This window comes from Chenopodium quinoa, unplaced genomic scaffold (assembly GCF_001683475.1).
Source record: "Chenopodium quinoa cultivar QQ74 unplaced genomic scaffold, ASM168347v1, whole genome shotgun sequence".
Classification (NCBI taxonomy): domain Eukaryota; kingdom Viridiplantae; phylum Streptophyta; class Magnoliopsida; order Caryophyllales; family Amaranthaceae; genus Chenopodium; species Chenopodium quinoa.
In genome coordinates, this window is record NW_018743252.1 from 10,556,266 (window position 1) to 10,563,996 (window position 7,731).

Sequence of the window (7,731 nt, forward strand, 5' to 3'; positions counted from 1 at the left end):
TTCGAAGGCTTCTTCAGCAACCACTTCTTCACATCATTGGGCAAAGAAGGAGGAACCTTTTGAGTAATCACTTCCCATAAAGGTCTAGCACTCCAGTAAGCATCACATCTGTCTACCTCTTGAGAAACAGGGTACTCATAGGGAGGACAAAGATCCCCGGAAGGAATATTCTGAAGCAAGCCGTATTGTCTTTTTACCCTGTAGGGGTAATAATAAGTCATACGAGACAAGCTTGGAAGACGGCAGGAAGGTTGCTTGTTGACACCAACCATCCTTTCTATTTTCCACCATGGGACGACCCACTTGATAGCAAAATCACGAGATTCGAAGACCTTTCTCCACGTTGCCCAATTTTAGGGAAGCGTTTCTTCCTTCTCACGAAACAATTGGGAGTATACTTCTCAATATCGTCCGGAGGGCTAATTAATCCTAGCCTTTCCATTAGCCACATCTGTAAAAAAAAATTGCAATGCAAATAAATTATTAATACAATACAAAAATATATTTTTTGATTTCTGTAATAAAAATTATTATTTTTCTACCTGTAATAAAATTGGAGAGCCGCAAAAAGGTGCTTTTGGGTTCCTTTTCAGTTCATCAAGACTAATTATAGTCTCTCCAACTATCAATGGCATTGGATTTCTCCCTGATTCAATTTGTTCTAGTACGGTGGTTATAATTGATTGACCTTCATTATTTTTACCACTACTAAGAAAAAATTGATTAAGCATGCAAAATACGAACGCCCTTCTTCTATATATATGAAAAGATTCAGAAAGAGGTTTATCAAAATAATGGCGTTCAAATTCTTTCAAATTCACTATGTTGTCATCTAATATTTTTGATAAATCCCTTTCTTTTAAATTAAAGAAGCGCTCAAAATCCTTATAATAGTATGCATCTACTCTAGGGATTACTGTGAGGTCTATTTCAGGGAAGCCTAAAATAGCACCAAATTCTTCTGGCAAAGGGCTAATCTCATCATACCCTATTCTAAAGCAATGAGTATCAACATTCCAAAATTCTAGAGCGGTATGTATGAAATCTAAGTCAAGATCTACCCATTTGATGCCATAAATTCCCCCCAAGTGAAACAAATCTAATTCTTTTCTGTCTCTAACATTAAGAGATCCACACCATTCATGAGTGTATTGGGTGAAAGTTTTGGTGACTAAAGACATGGTATTATTTTTCTAAGGCAAAGAATTATTTTATTTGATGGAATTATGAGAAGAATCAGCTGGGCAGGGGGATATTTATACACAAATTGCGAGAAGTTTTAATCAGAATGAAATACGGAATCAGCGCCAATTGGCGTCGGACTCCGTAATTGGCGCTACGCGCCATTGCGTGGCGCCAGCTGGCGCCAAGTTGCCACATCAGGCGCGCTTGCTTAAATTGCGTTTTTATCCTAAACTCGAGTCGGCTAATGACTTTACAGCTCCGTTTATCTTTTCTAAACATATTTTTATCCTTTTTTTAATTAATTAAAATAGATACTATATTAATCATATTATTCCTTTTTGGATTTTATTTAAATTAATTTCCAAGTTTTTCTTTTTTTATACACCCGAAATTTATTTGATTATTTCCTTTTTTATTTTTTCTTTTTTGGGGAGAGAGTCTGATACCCTCCATCAATAATAAAAATGACGGAATTTTTGCGCAAATTGTTTGTCACACTTCTCTTGAACACACAAACATACACATAATAATAGCAAACAAAATAAACTCATAATAGCATAAATATACAAAATATGTCTAAGAAAAATAGTGAGTCTACGGCAAAGTTCTATGAAAAATAAAAATAAAATATACACCGGAACAAACTACGGCGCCGGAGGACGTATACCCATCATATCGTAAAATTGCGCCGTACGGGGAGTTACCTCTCCACCAGCTCCAGCTCCAGTCTCCGCAGGAGGAGGAAGACACAATGTAGGTCCACTCCACCCAGGATCAACCTGAGGCTAAGACTGCGGAGGCTGCTGCGATGACGAGCCTACCTCATACATCCCACCACCTACCGGTGCAGCATGAGCACCCTCAAAAGAAGATCCCGAGTCCTCTGCAACGTCAGCAGGAGCAGCCTCAGAGCGACCACCTCTACCCCCTGACGTAGTACGACGACGTCTCGAGCTAGACCTCGCCGGATCCCTCCGCACCTCAGGTCTCGTGCGGGTATGAGAAGCAATAGGCTGGCCTTGCAAAAAGAATGAAATAAGAAACAAGGCAAAATCGAAGTGTTAATGCAAAAAATATATATAGAGAAAGACTACCTCTCGGATGACGTCATCCCGACGGCAGGTGGCCGCATTCCTCATCCAGACGAGCTGGCTCCGGAAGACATCTATACATCGTGTCATCGCCGAAACTACCTCACGCGAAAACTATTAGAGAAATAAGTCAGTAAATATGCATGATATATGAACAATTTTTTTTTGAATAACTAGGCTTACTCGAGTCTGGTGGCGAGGAATCGACCGCTCTACGAAGCGCTCGCCCTCGGGAGCCGTAGGAATCATCTCCTCGATCGGCCTATATGTCCCCTAGTAGTGGATGGACATACGGGGTGGCACGAACTTAGTAGCACCATCCTGATAAACCAAAATAGTTAATAAAACATTACTTGGGGGCTACTTGATGGAAAGTAAAAGCTGAAAAATCTTACCCTCACATCCTCAGCCGGTACGGGGGCTGGAGCTAACAACGGCAGTAGCTCCTCAACATAGCACCGCCCAGGGATCACGTAAGACCGCCAAGGGGTACCAGCTCCCTCGGACATGCTCAACAACCGTGCGTCGTCGAACATATGACGTGGTGGAGGAGCAGGAACGACGAAGACAATAGAGGAATGTTGTCTAGCAACCCTCTCTCCTAAGTACGCGATCGCCCCATAAGTCCCCAAGAAGTAGCGACGCTCAGCAGAATATTGTGCGGCTAACCCAGGGACTATCCAGCCGCCCCACGGCCGGTACACCACCTCAGGCCCTTACAAAGAACATCAATCAGGCGAGAGTGTACCTAAAGCATCTTTAAAAAGCAAATAAATAATAAAAAGTCGTACCTCGATGATCCAGTTCCGGACATGTGTAGTAGACATATCCACATGGCGGCCGCCCCAAGAGGCGCTCACTGGAAATCCGCGCGGCGATGGTCTCGCCGGCGCAGCAGAGGGGAAGTGCTCGTAGAACCAAATCTACAAGGAGTTAAAATTGTGAGTAAATGCTAACTAAAATGTAGAGCTAAACTTTACAGGGAATAATGTTTACCTATACAAACTTCCAAAAGGCAGACAAAGCGACGTTCGTCCCAAAGGACCGGTGTCCACACGAGTCCCTCAGTGCACGAACGAAGTCAGCATAGGCCAAGCTGGCCCAGTCATAAGTCCCGATCCGGTGAAGATCGCGGACAGCAAGAAGGTAGTAAAGCAACGCCCTACTACCTTTGTCAGGGGAGAACGTCCCTAACAACAACATCAGCGCAAAGATGCGCACCCGCTGCTCTCGGGTGGTCGCATCGTCATCAAAAGCCGCTGCCAGCGTCGAGCGGCGAGTTCCCCTAGCACTAAACTGAGTCGTCTCGACCTCAGCTCGGGCCCGAATAGCGTTCGGCCCCAACAGATCCTCGACCTCCGCAGAAAAGACGTCGATTCCACTCTCGAACGGCAGTGGCACATAGTTGAACTCCAGTCCTGTAATGAGACTGAAGTCCGTATGGGTGACCATCATCTCGCCCCAGGGGAAATGGAAAGTGTTGGTGATGTCCTAGAAGAACTCCACCAAAGCGCGCACTATATGGTGACCACCACTAGAGGTAACCATAGCCTCGGAGGTCTCGAACAGGGTAGCCAGTCCGCAAGACTCCCATAGGAGTCTCGTCTCAAGATCCCCGGCGATGTACATCTTGTACAAATCGCCCAAACCATCACAGCCGGAACCGTGATAGCGCGTCCTCCCGAACGTGATGCCCCGTCTCACCCTCTCGAAATGTGGTGGACGGGGGCGAAGAACAGGATCCGCTCATCCCACTCCGGGAGTCGACCAAGCGAAGTGGAAGGTGTGACGTCATCCTCTACGGGCTCATGCTCCCGTCGGGTGTTTCGGGACCGTGAACCCGAGCTTCGCTGTCTAGCTATACTACATTGTGCAAAATCATCATAAATTAAGGTTCCATAGTATCTAAGCTTCGCCTAGCCGCATGATAATATGTTCGCAAAAAACAAAGTATGTAGTACTAAAACAGAGCACAAATTCAAATTGAGCATAACTGCATTTTTCAAGCAATCACACAATTTCTTGCAACACTATAGTAATTATTGTGACAAATTGGACAAGAATTGCTAGCAAAAACATCAAGAACAAGTCACATTGTTCTTCACGACCTTAGGAGGTCCAACAATGGCAAATTGCTCATTTCTTCACCAAATTGAGTCAAACAAGTCTCAAATTACTCCCAAGGCAATATATAAACATAATCAAGCAATTTCATGGCATAAAACTTGATAAACAAAGCGAATTGAGCATTTTTAATTTCGAATTTACATGAAATTCGTGAATAAACATGCCAAAAATTCATAAAAACTAATGTGAGTTTGAAGAAAACTTACATAGATCGGGAAAGTAGATGAAAAGAGCTTTGATTTGCAACAAATTTGAGTGAATTTGGTTGAGAAACGAGCAAGAACGAAGCAAATGAAATGAATCCTCGTGTTGTTTCGCGACGAGCAAGCAGCAAAATGAAGAGGAAAGGGGTATTTAAGAGAATCCTCGTGTTGGCGCCAAGCCCTAGGCATTGGCGTCAAAAATTAGGCTTGGCGCCTGGCGCCAATCTCAGCGCATGGCGCTAAGGCTAATTGTGTGGCGCTGATGGCTTTTCAGCGGCGCCAGAACACCCAGCCACTTGGTGAGGTTGTTCTACCTTTCTGCAACATATTTTGGGTTCCTTGGTACGCCAGTTAGCCCCTCTAAGCAATTTGACATGATTTAGTAATCGGCTTGATTACGTAAAGTGGTCACCCTGATGAAAGATCGTCTCAGTTAGCTTAAAGCGCCTAAGCATTGGCTCATTAACAAAAAAAAAATCACTGACATATAGGTTCAAAAGCGGAGCACCAACGTACAGGTTCAAAGCAACAGAAGCGCCGACGTACAGGCATAGCGGAAGGAAAGTTCAAGTGAACTTTTAAAGATCGACAAGCGTGGGTCTTCGGTAATTTCCTTTGGAAAATTATCGCATCAAATGAGGATGACTTCAAGCGAGGATATCTTCGACGACATTCCCTAGCTTGCGGAGTGTTGTCACAAACAGCTGAAGGTGATTTCAAGAGAAATAATCTTCGATGATACTCCCTTGGACGTGGAATATTATCATAGCGGAGGAGGATCGTTTCAGGCGAAGCAATCTTCTAATTTGGAAGCAGTTACGAGCGTAGCGGTTTTCAAGCGGGATGGCATTCTCTAGCTTGCAGGGGTCATCAAAATAAATCGGTTACTTTCAGAGATGTGTGCTCGACGGTGAAAGATACACGTTTCTTAACTCTTTTATCTGTTTAACTAACGCTAGTTTTGCAGGTATCGGCGTTATAAGAGTGATTTAGGATCGTAGAACCATTTGAATCATTTTCCGTCCCTATCGCTACTTTGACTTTTGTTTTCGAAACTCGCGTTTCTCCAAACTCAGTCAAAGTGGGGTCTTCTGTAGACACCCATTTGTGTCTCCCCAAATCCAAACCCGGTGACGAGTACCATTCACGTCAAATCATAATCGAATGAAGCGAAAGTGTGGAAAGTCTAGTGTTGTGGAAAGTTTTAATTTCTTGTCTTTTATCTCTGTTTTTGAAAACTTATTTTAAGAAAACAGCCAATCTAGTTTGGTTGGCCATGATACAGGTCCAATAATAGTGTAGTTGGATGGGGCTTGACAAGAGCTTTTCAACGATATATTATAAGCCCAATTCCGATGAATATTGAGGAAGTTATGGCAAATTTACTAAACTGGGCTCGGTTTGAGCCTTATATACGGCCCAATGATCTAGGGGAGGGCCTAATATGATTTATCATTCCTAATGCAATTAGGAATGGTTTTAGTCTTCTAGATTCTTCTAGAAGGTTCTTTTCATTCCTAATTCAATTAGCATTGATAAATTGACTTTTGTTGATTTTTCAGAGTTTTAATTAAAATCAAATAGCATTTTCGAGGAAATTATATAATTTTATCCTCCACTACATCAAACTTATCTGATTTTCGAAAACGCGTTAAAAATAGGCTTGGCACCTGACTCCAGGCATTGGCGCCTGGAACCAGGCTTGACGCCTGGCGCTAGCCATTGGAGCCTGGCGCTAGTGTTGGTGCCTGGCGCTAGTTAGCCAGGGTTTGCGCCAGCTCTGTTTTTTTGTGCGTCAGACTCTGTTTTGTTATTTTATCTTTTTTGGATGATTTTCTCTATAAATAACGTATTAAAAACTCCGTTTTCATTCACCAATAATTCTCATCATTCACGAGTTATCATCTACAATTAGTTTTAATTAGCATTCGCCTACAATCAGTTTTCATTCAATTAATTCTCTCATTCATCTTTCTTTCTTTCTTTCTCTAAACTTTGTTTTTACATACAAAATTCCGCATTCATTAGATCTAGAAACACCTAGCCATATTCGAAGTTGCCTTCGCCCTAGACGTGAAAGGTTTAATTTCTGAGGGTTTGGTCCCAAATCTCTATTTCGATTATTTAATTTAATTGTTTTAATTATTATTTTTCTTGAAATTACTAACGTGTGTATTTTGTTATTAGAAAGAGGTACGAGGCATCAAAGTAAGTGCTTTAATGGATTTAATTGATATTATGATGTAGAAATCATGTTTAAATTGTTATTATGATCATGTCTAGGGTATTTTTAATATTAAATATGATTGCTATGATGCCTTTTATTCTCTTCCTAATATTTATGATTGTTAGTATCATGTTAGGGTTAAAGATTTGATTTTTATTGCTTGGTGACATGCTAGGATTTGTTATTAATCTTGTTAGTATCATGCCTAGGATTTTGCTATTATTATGCCTTAATATAACATGAACATGATAATTATGATAATTTTAATAATGTATGATGATTATGAATATTAATATTATTATTATTATTTTAATAATGATTATTATTATTCATGTTTATTCTAATGATTGATTATTTATTATGTTGCTTGATATTTATTTTTATTGCTTGATCACATCTTTTATGCATGTTTAAAGGGAATTTGGTATTTGTAATCACGCTTAATAAGATAATTAATAATCTTTTTTAGGGTTAATGTGATTATAATTCAAGTGATCGCCAATAATAGTTTATTTGTGCATTAAATTCAACCAACATAGATAAACAGGTTTAGGGTTAAACCTAATGATTGCATGTTAATCAGAAAACGCACATGAATACGATCAGAATAAAGTAGAGGCCTATTTTAAGGGCAGATTCAATCTCTTTTAGGTTGCATTTGTACCATCATCCCCTAACCCTTATTTGGTGCTAGACCTTATGGAGTTGACGATCTCTTGGATCGTTAAGGGGTGTAACCTTCATCCTATGAACGGTTTACAAGTTCCTAAAACTTGTTGGCGACTCTTTTGCTTTATCGTCTTCCCTTTTGGACGCCACCGTACTTTAGTGTATGATCACAGTGGGGTTCAAGCTAGGGGTTAACGCATGAAATTATTTGTAGACACCCATTTGTGTC